This window comes from Salvelinus fontinalis, chromosome 12 (genome assembly GCF_029448725.1).
Source record: "Salvelinus fontinalis isolate EN_2023a chromosome 12, ASM2944872v1, whole genome shotgun sequence".
NCBI lineage: Eukaryota > Metazoa > Chordata > Actinopteri > Salmoniformes > Salmonidae > Salvelinus > Salvelinus fontinalis.
In genome coordinates this window covers 40,874,848-40,888,230 of record NC_074676.1, presented here as the reverse complement: position 1 = coordinate 40,888,230, position 13,383 = coordinate 40,874,848, and the positions used below count along the sequence as shown (strand labels likewise).

At 40.4% G+C, this 13,383-nt stretch overlaps 1 long non-coding RNA gene across 1 annotated transcript; it reads right to left on the bottom strand.

Moving 5' to 3' along the window:
* Positions 1-4,660: 4,660 nt before the first annotated feature.
* LOC129866517 (uncharacterized) lies at positions 4,661-10,309 on the bottom strand. Its single transcript, XR_008761492.1, has 3 exons — positions 10,228-10,309; positions 8,289-8,362; positions 4,661-5,139 (listed from the first exon to the last, which is right to left on the bottom strand). It is a non-coding gene; the product is annotated as an uncharacterized LOC129866517 (long non-coding RNA).
* Between the last annotated feature and the right edge of the window lie 3,074 nt (positions 10,310-13,383).

The window sequence follows — 13,383 nt, the reverse complement described above, 5'->3', positions numbered from 1 at the left end:
TACGTTTTATTATGTCACATCATTGTCATCATCCATTGCACTTCTTTTAGGGCTCAAAGTGGCTACAGTTCAAAAATGCCTTGTTAATATGTTGTTCTGTAATAATGACATATGTCCCACTGCATCATCGATGAGACATTAGAACACACTGAACACAGTGCTGTGGTGTGATGAAGGCAGGGAGGAGGTGGCAAGATAGAGGCCTTTGCCAGCACCTCAAGCAACATCAATCAAAGACACTGCAACTGGCACCGAGACAGAGAGCGGCGTCGCCTTCATTTACTGTGAAAAATGCTGCAGCATCCCTGGGGTCTTGTCCATTAAGAACCCAGCAGACCAGTGTGTTATCAGAGTAGCCATTTTGAATGGAAGGGTCAAAACCGGTCCAAAACACTCATGACAATATAAGTGGGTGGAACAGGAAGGAATGTCTTTGTCAGTTAAAGTCTATAGTATTTGATCTTAGTTTTCTAAAATAATAATTGGGTGGGTACGAATTGGAAATGTTTTTTTTTAACATATTCAACTTCCCCTGAGACACCCTCGTAGAGTGGGTTCAGAGATCAGACATTTTTGAAGGTGACCCTGGAGCAATTAGGGTTAAGTGCCTTGTTCAAGGGCACATCGGCAGATTTTTCACCTAGTTACTAGTCCAACGTTCCTAACAGCTAGGCTACCTGCCACCCAATGTAAACCTTTTACCTTTCTGTTCACATGAAGCTGGTATATAGAAAGACCTACTTCCTGTGTGTGGAGCCGTGGTCAAGTGGTTCAAACTCCCGACCAGGACGTATATTTGCTTCCCCACCGGAGACCAGTGTTTCTTCCCTAAAAAGCAGAACAATACTAGACGTAGAGTGGTATTCAACTCTCCTTTAGAAAAAAAAGAAAGACCTGCTGTGAGGAACCGAGGTTTACATATCTTTTACTTCAAGACATTTGATGCAGTTTTTACGGATAATGCTTGATGCATTAGTCATCAGCATGTAGGGATGTGTGCATTTACAAAATGAGATATGAGAGCCATGAGTTAATCATAAGACCACACAAAAGGAATCAAGGGGTCCCCTATGATAGAAACGTGTGTGGGCATCTCAAATAAGAAAAAAATGTAAATATAAATATAGCATTAGCTATAAATAAAGGTAGTTCGTTTACACAAAGCTTTAAGTATTATTTAATTGGATTAAAGTGTTTACTTTTGCTGCAATAAATAATCATTTGTAACATAAGTCACATGGAGCTACGTTTTGGGTTAAACGTACATAAACTCTTACAGAAAAGATGGTGTGGTAGTTTGTTCTTTGCGTATCACCATTGCCTTAGTGTTCATACAGAAAATGGTAACCAAGAGGAAGAGGACTTTATTAGTCCCTGCACGGAGACTGAGGTGCTATTCACCTATTCTACAGCTTTATAGCATTACTGACAATACCATTAGTGAGGGCCCAATACAGACCAAATGAATGGAAAGCCATCGCAAATAGAATCAGAAAGACTCCAAGGCAGCGTCATAAACATACTGGGCCCTGCTTGCTCCCCTCTGTGACTGCCTCCCAAATGGCACCACATTCCCTGTATAGTGCACTTGTTTTGACCACGGCCCATGAGGAATAGGGCACCATTTGGAACACCGCCACTGTCTCTCAGCTGACCGCTGCTTCTGGCACTTCAGACAGAGGGGAAATGACCTGGCTTTGCCTCTATTTATCTCGGTGCGTCTCAGAAAAAGCTCTGGGGGATTCAGTAGAATTGCGTATAATTGTGTTAGGGCCTTCCCACACTCCATCCCCAGTGCATTTTCTGTCTCTTCCCTTAATCTGAGCTGTTTGTCTCCAGATAAGTGATATCCTCCTTGGATTAGGATCTGGTGTCCCTACCCACCCACCTGCTGAGAAAGTGATCCACCACTGTGTACCTCTCTAAGGACCAACCCCTTATTTATAGCACCCTAATCCTTTTATAGTGTTGGCACAAACACCAGACCGCTCCTGTGTTAATTGTCCCGGGTGATCATGATACAGTGATGATGAAGCCATATAAAGATTATAATGATCGATAGTGCCATTGACGATCTAAACATATAAAGATCATTGATGATAAATTGTGTGGAAGCATCATTTCCGTAGTTTGTTTTTGTCTCCTTCCTTCCAAAGAGTTTGTTAGCCTATTGATGGTGTGATGGGTGGCATGATTTGTGAAAGGCGGTTTGACGGAGGTTTATAAGCCCTAAGGACCAGTAACAATTACCTCCTTTTTATATGGAGTTGTAAATATTTCACTAACCATGCCACTGGAGAACAATAAGAAATGTGTTCATATGAAATGTAGTCCTAAAAGTATCACATTCATTAAAAGTTAACATCTTAAAGGTCTAAGTTGCAGGTGTTGCATTGTACTCCACTTTTAAAGCTGTAGAAGTGGAGGCCACTGTTCAGAGTGGGGTGTTTAACGCAGTGATGAAACATGAGCTATATCACATGATGATGTATAACACATTCTTTGTTGTGGAACCACGGTGAAGTGGTAGAACGGCTTCTTTTCACATCTGCCATTGATGGAGAGGTTGGACATCTAATATCTGGTGAAATATGGGGAGATTGCTCATAGGAGAGCCTACTGATTTGTTTTGGTTAAAATGGGATTTCTTCAGCTGATGTTACATATAATTTTAAACAGTCTATAGTGTAACTGAGGACTCGGTGGACTGTGTATTCTTTAGGCTAGATTTTAACTTTGTGTTTTCTCCCGTGTGCTGGTAAGGTCGAGGTGGTTTAATGACGCTGACGATTCACAGTATGGACACGAAACGGCACAGCACAGTGTATGTAGAATGGATGGGCCAAGGCACTTAATGGTATGGCAACTATCAACAAGGATGCACACTGGCCTTGGCTAACACAACAAAAGCTAACTGAAGGAAATCACAGGAGCTGGAACTTTCTATTGACTTGACTCTAGCCTTGTCTGAGCTTGAGATTGCCCAGCATGCTCTGCGCCACTTACCGGTGGGTAATCTTAAATACTTCACAGCCTTTCGGACAATAGAGACATGCTGGGGTGAGAACTGTAGTGTTGTAATCTTTGGCCTAGTGAGTGTTTAAGATTCAGTCATTCCAGTCTTTCCTTATGTGTGAGGGGTTCAATGTATCTGTTTTTTATCACTCTCCAAAATCAAATCAATGAACAATCCACTGTTTCCCAGGCATATGTCTGTACAAGACAATAGCAATAGGAATTTATATAGCAGTTTTTTGTGCAGTTTTTCTTGAAAGAACATTTTTGCTATAAATATTTATAAAATTACTGGCAATATGAGGTAAAAATTTGTTTTGGAGTGTAATGTCCCTTAAATTTCCAGATGTATTTATATTCAAATTGTTTTACAATTCTACTTTTCTATTTAGCCTCAGTTTGTTTTTTCTTCAATTGCTAAAGTCTCTATCCCTTTTATTTGTTATTGCTTGCCTTTCTTGTACAAGATTCCTAAATGACAATTGGATCTAGAGAGGCTGCATATCCTGGATAACTCTAGAAAATAAACACTAATGTTCTTTGTAATGTTCTTGTAATGTCTGAGCACTGAGCAGGCAACTGCGGGAGCTTGTTATAACAGCGATCGTCATTTGTCCACAATGCACCTGAAGGGAGGGGTGTTTCATCATTCTGTGATAACTGACTTTAGGGACTTCTGAGCCATCATAACGATTTGCAAATTTGAGTCCAAAAGTAAAAGTTTGTTCGGTGAATGTCAAGTTATTGTAACTGCCAGATGTCCGTGTCACTGGAGGTTTAATACCAGATGCATGCAGCTCAAAGTGAAAGGCATCTTCAAGAAAAGGCCAGCTGCATCCTGGTCTAAAGACCAAGAAAACAAATCAGTCATGCTCTAAAATTATTAAGACATCTTAGTGGAGACATCTTAGTGCATACGACGTCAGTGGATGCACTATGGACTTCACCAATTCAAAGTAAAATATGTTAACAATATTTAACGCTTGTTGTTCATGTAATCAATTGTTTTGCTTCAGGCTATGAAACAGAACAGGATAGAGAAAGGAGGCTCTTTTCCGGTCCATTTGGCTTTATCGAGTTTGATTGCTTCACTTTCTGTTGATCAACAGTCTAAGATTGCAATTAGTTTGGGTTCTCAAGGGACTAACAGAAAAGTTTCAGCGATTTCGAAACCAAGTACATGATACATGAAATTGGGGAATTCAGTTATGCCTTTGCGAACACATTGAGGAGAGGATTGAGCATTTTTTGTTGTTACTAAAACGTGTGTTGTTTTGAAAATTGTAGGGGTTATGAGGTGCAGACAGAAGTGTCCTGACTGAGTTGTCAAAGTTAAATAATTGCACTTCTAATATCCCGTGGTCTACCCAACAGTTGTGTGCGTCTATGGGCTTATAGTCTATGGGCTTATAGTTTACGTCCCAAACGGCACCCTATTTCCTATGTAGTGCACTACTTTGGGAATAGTGTGCTATTTGGGACACACACCTGCTTACAGCTTCCCTATTGACTGTTCCAACACCAGAAGCTCAGAGATGTTTCCCTCAACACGCTCTTCTATAATAATTGCAAATATTCTGTGCTTCAATATTTTTTATTGTTAAGTACTGCAGTGCATTATTACATTCCTCGTCATTCAACATGTTTTCATTGACTGGAATCATTCAAGTGCCAAATTAAATACAATGGAGACAATGACAGTGAAATAAATATCTCAACGACCATGGTAGGACCGTCTCAGAATGTAATATTGACAAAGCAAATAATATTAAGTGAGATTAATTCAGACATGATGAGAAAAAAATATCTTCATTAGGTGAGAACTTTAAGAAAATAATTGTATATTTCTGAATTATTTTGATTAATTATATACATATCATTTCAATAAATTGGTGTATTCAATATTAAATTAAGGTTTTCTAAAAAATACATGATACATAAAGATAAAAAGAAAATCTATTTCATAAAACCAATAAAGGCTGCCAGCATTTTCATATACATACAGTATCAACAACACAAATAAAAATAATATAAACAATTACAATAATATGTTCTTAATGTGACTGCTGTGAATTGAAGGCACTTCCTGGGCAAAACATATATCCCTCTTTCAAAATTTTGAGCCTGAAACACACAGCAAAATTCAAACATTAACACAATTCAAACACTACCATAATGTTATTGTCAAAAACACAGGAGTGCGTATTTTTCAAATGTCATTTTGAATTCCTTACATTGTTAGTTTGAAAAATAGGCCACAGAATCTCCTGTCTAAAATTAGGTTTGAGCTGCCTTTCCGTATGTCCTTAGGGACTAAGGAAGGGCACTTCATGAGTTATTTTCTAATGAGCCGAATGAATCAATCAATGATTCAGCTAATAGGCCCTTTTAGGTCATTCTTTAGTCCGTCCAGTGGCAGCAGCGAGACCTCTCTTTATGGTTCCGGCTAGAGCACATTGTCAGAGTAGAAAAAGAATAATGACTGGAGAGACTAAAAAACTGTCAATGTGCCAGCCCCCTCAATTTTCCAATCAAATGAATTCCAATTACACTCCAACTAACGTTATGCTTGTAATGGGCTATTCGCGTAAGGCTTCATTCATGTTGGACCATCTAAAGGCCCATAGATGCCATCAACTGACATGGAGTTAGTTCTAAGTGAGCCTGAACACAAATAGGCCCAGAAATCCTCATATCTGCTGTCGTCAGCCTCATCGGGTGGAGGTAATAGACAGGTGTAACAAAGGGTTATCAACTTAACACTGATGACGGTACCTAAAATTAGCTGGATGAAGACAGTCAGGTTCTTCCTGTTTCATTGTCTGACCAAGCGGTGAGCATCTAACATCGTGTGACCCCACAACTTGTTAACACACTTGGTTGCACTTCCAAACTGTCTTCGTTTTGCTCACATTCTTAAGCTGGTGCAAGGCTTGCTGACATTTAAAGGTTTTACTTTCTACATACAGGAGAATGCTCATTGCCCTTACAGTGCATTCGGAAAGTATTCAGACCCCGTGACTTTTTCCACATTTTGTGACGTTACCGCCTATTTTAAAATGGATTAAATCATTTCCCCCCACATCAATCTACACACAATACCCCATAATGACAAAGAAAAAACGTTTTTTAGAAATTTTTGCAAATGTATAAAAAAAACCGACTGAAATATCACATTTACATAAGTATTCAGACCCTTTACTCAGTACTTTGTTGAAGCACCTTTGGCAGTGATTACAGCCTTGAGTCTTCTTAGGTATGACGCTATAAGCTTGGCACACCTGTATTTGGGTAGTGTCTCCCATTCTTCTCTGCAGATCCTCTCAAGCTCTGTCAGGTTGGATGGGGAGCGTCGCTGCACAGCTTTTCTCAGGTCTCTCCAGAGATGTTTGATCGGGTTCAAGTCCGGGCTCTGGCTGGGCCAATCAAGGACATTCAGAGACTTGTGCCGAAGCCACTTCTGTGTTGTCTTGGCTGTGTACTTAGGGTTGTTGTCCTGTTGGAAGGTGAACCTTCACCCCAGTCTGAGGTCCTGAGCGCTCTGGAGCAGGTTTTCATCAAGGATTTTTCTGTACTTTCTTCCGTTCATCTTTCCCTCGATCCTGACTCATCTCCCAGTCCCTACCGGTGAAAAACATCCCCACAGCATGATGCTGCCACCACCATCCTCACCATAGGGTTGGTGCCAGGTTTCCCCCAGACGTGACACTTGGCATTCAGGCCAAAGAGTTCAATCTTGGTTTCATCCAACCAGAGAATCTTGTTTCGCATGATCTGATAGTCCTTTAGTTGCCTATTGGCAAACTCTAAGCGGGCTGTCATGTGCCTTTTACTGAGGAGTGGCTTCCATCTGGCCACTCTACCATAAAGGCCCGATTGGTGGGTGGAGTGTCGCAGAGATGATTGTCCTTCTGGAAGGTTCTCCCATCTCCACAGAGGAACTCTGGCGCTCTGTCAGAGTGACCATCGAGTTCTTGGTCACCTCCCTGTCCAAGGCCCTTCTCCCCTGAATGCTCAGTTTGGCCGTGCGGCTAGCTCTAGGAAGAGTCTTGTTGGTTCCAAACTTCTTCCATTTAAGAATGATGGAGGCCACTGTGTTCTTGGGGGACCTTCTAATCTGCAGAAATGTTTTAGTCTCGGAGCTCTACGGACAATTCCTTCGACAACATACCTTGGTTTTTGCTCTGACACGCACTGTCAACTGTGGGACCTAGACAGGTTTGTGCCTTTCCAAATCATGTCCAATCAATTTCATTTACCACAAGTGGACTCCAATCAAGGTGTAGAAACATTTCAAGGATGATCAATGGAAACGGGATGCACCTGAGCTCAATTTTGAGTCTTATAGCAAAGGGTTTGAATACTTAGGTAAATAAGGTTTTTGTTTTTTATTTTTAATACATTTGCAAAAATTTTGAGAAAAACGTTTTTGCTTTGTCATTATGGGGTATTATGTGTAGATTAATGAGGAAAAAAAAAATCAACTTTAGAATAAGGCTGTAACGTAACAAAATGTGGGAAAAGTCAAGGGGTCTGAATACTTTCCAAATGCACTATGTAGGCCCTAATTTATCGCTGACGTGTAACTTTCTCATGACATTCGACTTAAAATGATTTCAGCTAGTCAAATACTTGTTCTCATCTTTTTGATTTCCAAAAGAATGAGCTAGACTGTAAATAATCATGCGTAAATGTATTTTGATGAACGTTTGTTAAGGTGCTGTATATTACATTAGGATCTTGTCTTTGATGGAATAGAGTTGGAACGAAACAAAAGAGCCTAGTAACATTATATTTCAGAACATGTAGGACAGAAACTGTGGGAACACATGGATCTGATTGTGTGAACATGAGTTATTTTCAATCCTTTCAGATTACTTACAGATGTCACAGATACAAATTATAATAGCGTTGACCCACCAACAACATCATTCTCTCTTCCTGTGATTGGTATCACACATAATCAAGATGGCTGGGTTGAAAACACAGCCAACTATAATCTGGTGGAGCTGTACAGCATGTGAATCTCCATCAATACTAGATATGTATTTTCAATACGTAGTTACTAGGGAAATATTACAGGATTGCCACTTGTCAATCTTTACAGTTAAATATTCCAATAGAAATAAGATATTGTAAATCATTTCTATGTAGCTTTACCTCTAGAGCAAGGAATCATACAATGTTAGACCAAGTGTACTCATCCACATAAAGCTTGATTATGCACATGTGCCCCTTTGACAGTTTAACCCCTTAAAATAATTCATACTCACATGCAATGTCTACGATTGTGAGCAAAGTGGACTCATCGCTAGCCGTGTTAGCAACCTTGCACATCTTTTGTAGTCTGTAAAATGATAAAGAAAACAGTTCATCCCTATTTGTTTCTTGTTCCCATTTTCTAACTGTCTTTCTATACTTTATATGAGCATTTCATGAATTACTCTCAAACACTTGACAGGTACAGACAGATACAGTGGAGGGACAGGAAAGGAGAGTAGAAATGTGTATCAGGGTCAGAAACACAGCATATGCAGTAGAAGTGTGTATCAGAACCAGAGCATATGCAGTAGAAGTGTGTATCAGAACCAGAGCATATGCAGTAGAGATGTGTGCCAAAGGCATCAGCATTAATCACTATACCAGCCCAGGCCACAATACTTTTATATTTTTATGAATTTAATACCATTTAAATGTTCTACTGTATGTTAATTCAGCTGTTCTGAACACAAACACAACATGTGTAAATATTGTACTGTAGATGTGTTGAGTGCTACATTTTGTATTATAATTTTACTCCATTGAGCTTCTGTTTTCATTTTTTTAGGACATTTTTTTGTTCTATTCTTATTTTTGTCGGGAACAAGCAAGTAAGCATTTCATTTTGTTGTGTACACATTGTATTGTCTTGCCCAGGACCCACATGTGCCTGAGTACCACCCTGGAGGCCAGGAGAACAGGGGCCTGAGTACCACCCTAGAGGCCAGGGGAACAGGGGCCTGAGTACCGCCTCCAGGCCAGGAGAACAGGGGCCTGAGTACCACCCTGGAGGCCAGGGGAACAAGGGGCCTGAGTACCGCCTCCAGGCCAGGAGAACAGGGGCCTGAGTACCACCCTGGAGGCCAGGGGAACAAGGGCCCGAGTACCACCCTGGAGGCCAGGGGAACAGGGGACTGAGTGCCACCCTGGAGGCCAGGGAAACAGGGGCCCGAGTACCACTCTGGAGGCCAGGGGAACAGGGGACTGAGTGCCACTCTGGAGGCCAGGGAAACAGGGGCCCGAGTACCACCCTGGAGGCCAGGGGAACAGGGGACTGAGTACCACCCTGGAGGCCAGGGGAACAGGGAGGCCTGATATAAAGAGTTCCACTAAACTGAGTTTCAGTAGTGTGCAATGCTGTTGTGGTTGTGTTTCTCTTTATTGACAACACAAAAAAGAAGACTGAGAAAGTCCATGCTCTAATTCACTGGTCCACAATGGAGGCAGGGCTGCAGCTTAGACACCTCAGTTCAGGCAGCCATCTGAGAAACTGACATACTGTCTGGGGACATACTGAGGGCATTCCCTACCTACTGTAGGATGTCATCGGTCCCTTTTCCAATAAAAACTACAACAACAACACAATTGTTCATTACATCTGCTAAACGAATGTTTACGTCATTTAATGGCACATGATGTATTACTGACTTGTTACAGGGATTTGATTCAAGAGTCCACTTATTGCTTCCATTCAAAGACAAGCGACTCTATTGTGAAGTTGATTGGAAAAAAAACTGTGAATATGAGGTCATCAAAGAGAGTTTGACTAATGTTAGAGCAAGACACCATATTACACCACCTACGCATTCAATTAATTCATAACGAGTATTTGGGTTCAAGCACAAACAGATCTGGGACCAGAATAGAATAAAGTTTCCCAAGGCAGATGCCCTTGATGAATGTCTGCTTTCTGTCTGTGGTCATTAATTTACTTAGAGTAAGACCTGTGGCAAAGAAAGTCGTTGTGGGCAAAATGTTGGCAGTAAATCAATTTTCCCACAGCATAATATTGGCAGTGGAAGGAACATCATTGACATCATGTAGTCCGGGACCACAGTTGTAAATTAGTGGTTAGCTAATGAATAAAGTGGTGTAAATGACTATCAGAAACCAAGATAACTGATCACAAATATAGATGAACACAGTATTATGACGTAAAAAATGTATACATACATGCTGGTCTTGAACAATCCCTTGTGTTGTGATAGAGTCTATGAAAATGTGTTCTACATTCTGATGAGAACTTGACTGGTCCTGCTTAAAAGAAAAGCTCTTATCAGGAAACCGAAAACAAATGTTAATGTGTTCCATTTCCTTTCCTTGTTTTGAACATCTCCATAACAGAACTGAAGTGGATCCCATTTGACATTAGCAACAACGTCAAAAGAAAAACAATATTTTCGGACACGGGTGCAAAGCATGATCTTGCTGTCAAGATACTCTTTACTAAGGCAGAGCTCCAACCAAGGCAGAGCTCCAACCAAGGCAGAGCTCCAACCAAGGCAGAGCTCCAACCAAGGCAGAGCTCCAACCAAGGCAGAGCTCCAACCAAGGCAGAGCTCCAGCTATGGCAGAGCTCCAACCAAGGCAGAGCTCCAACCAAGGCAGAGCTCCAACTATGCATATGACTAACTATGCAAACGACACTCTATTACCAAAGACATTGAAATGTATATTTATAGATTTTGTGGTATGCCAATTTGTTGTTTAATTAATGACTTAGCTATGACTTATTGATAATGCACTGTCCATATAGTTAGGCTGATCATATATTTCACTTCGGTTTTATATTGTATGACATCGTACTGAATATATACCAAGATATAAATATACACAGAGTATATAAAACATGAAGAACACCTGCTCTTTCCGTGACAAAGACTGACCAGCTGAAATCAGGTGAAAGCTATGATCCCTTATTGATGTCACTTGTTAAATCCACTTCAATCAGTGTAGATGAAGGGGAGGAGACAGGTTAAAGAAGGATGTTGAAGCCTTGAGACAATTGAGACATGGATTGTGTATGTATGAGGGTGAAGAGGGTGAATGGGCAAGACAATATTTTAAGTAGCTTTGATCCGCTGAAGGGTTTTTCACACTCAGCAGTTTCCCATGTGTATCAAGAATGGTCCACCACCCAAAGGACATCCAGCCAACTTGACACAACTGTGGGAAGCATTGGACTCAACATGTACCAGCATCCCTGTGGAATGCTTTCAATACCTTGTAGAGTCCATGACCTGACGAATTAAGGCTGTTCTGAGGGTAAAAGGGGGAAGGGGTGCAACTCAATATTAGGAAGGTGTTGATAATGTTTTGTACACTCAGTGTATATAAATGTTCAAATAAACCTAAACCTAGCTACTATCAGACTCATTAATCATTGTTCTACTGGTCCATACTAATACATGATATGACATCACAAAAGGACTCAGACTTAGAATGAAAGGGGCCATCTGCAGTAGGTACAGTACATCCATTTGTTTTACTTATAAATTAGTGATATTTACCCATTGATTCTTGAAGAATATAACTTATAAATAACTCATGAACATAGTTTAACTGTCACACTACCTGAGAACCAAAAATATCTTTGTAAACAAAGTAAATGTAACTAACTTTATATAGCCTCAAAACATGGTTCAAACTATGTTGTTATGATGGATGGTCAGTTCTTGCATCCATAGCTCGGTCTATGAATTTGACAGTGGTTACATTTCTCCAGCCCCATTCCTCAGCTTTTTAGCAAAACAGTGGTGCGGAGTTCGCTTTATTATTGTTTTAATTGCTGATTGCCACTTTAATGATCACAACTAAGTACTTCTGGGCCTTTAGCGAGCTTCTGGATAACAGATTTTCACACCAATTACTGAAGTCTGTTCAGAGGTCCTGCTACAAATAATCAGCTTAACCTTACGTTGCCTTCAACTTTACCCCGCCTGTTTCTGCCAGAGTAATGTGCTCCACTTCTCTCCAATACTACCCTCATAAATTAATTTAATGGCAACGTTATCCAGCACAACTTTGAGGTCCATCCCAGGCAATGACATAGTTTTAGGGATTTGGTTCTCGTCTAGGAACAACTTTGAAATGCTTCTTGATTAGGCATTAAAGAGGCGTGACTCAGCTCACAGAGCAGAGTCTTCCTCTGACAAATGAAATAGTTTTACATGGATATAATATTTTTTATAATAAAAAAATTATTTTATAATAATATTTTATAATATTTTAGCTGATATAATGTGTGTATCAAGTGTCTCAGAGTAGAAGTGCTGATTTAGGATCAGTTTTGCCTCTTAAATCACAACGAATAAGATTTCATGGACAGAGGCGACCTGATCCTAGATCAGCACTCCTACTCTGAGAGGCTTGATACACATGGTCCCAGATGTAAGGCGAGATTGATCCAGAAACAAATGGGGAAAACATTGAACGTTGATTAAATACTCTTCGATAGCATTTGTCTTACCTGTGAAATGCTTTATGAACTTGTCTTTCAGGTTTATATCTCTTGGGACATTATCTACAAAAAAAGGAAAAAGAGAAGTTACCAATCAGTGAAACCTCTTACCATTAAAGATGAAATCCTTAATGGTGAAATGGCCACGCCCGCGATATTTCAACAACAAAGAAGTTGCTTCAACAACAATCACAATGTTTTTCTCTCTGACATCATGGCACGCGCGACAGAACACCAGAATAGGTACTGCGCTCCTCTCCTCCATTTCATCAACAAAACAAAAACAATAACAAAGGCGCTGGGGGCGAACATTGGCACTGTTTTCCCCCTTTACGGATTTCAGCTTTAAGATAACCCTTTGGAAATAGGTAAATGTGTGTAAATGTTACAAAGTTACCTAAAGAATGTAGATACCAACAAACACCCGCCTCATCTGTGCCAATGCAGTAAGGAAAGTGCTATCAGAGAATAGGCCTATACATGTTTTTATTCTTGGAAGAGAGCTGATGGGAGGATACGACTATGAGTTCTTAAGTATGTGATAAATGTTTTTTATATAAAAACTCACAGATTGTCTCACAACTGAGGACACGCCAACAGGCTTAAATGCTCCTTGTACACATTCTGTATCTCAGCCACAGGCTTATAGGCTCCTTGTACACATTCTGTATCTCAGCCAAGCCCATCCACTCTACAAACATGCAAAGCACACAGGTGTCAGACGCGGCTTTCAGGCAAACGGCGTAAGGAGATTATTTCCCAGCATTTATAATACTTATCAATGTCATGAGAATAATTCCGTGCAGCTAGCTGTGGTGCTTATTTTACCAGAACGGACTGAGGAATGAGCAGTACTCTCTGATGCAGAA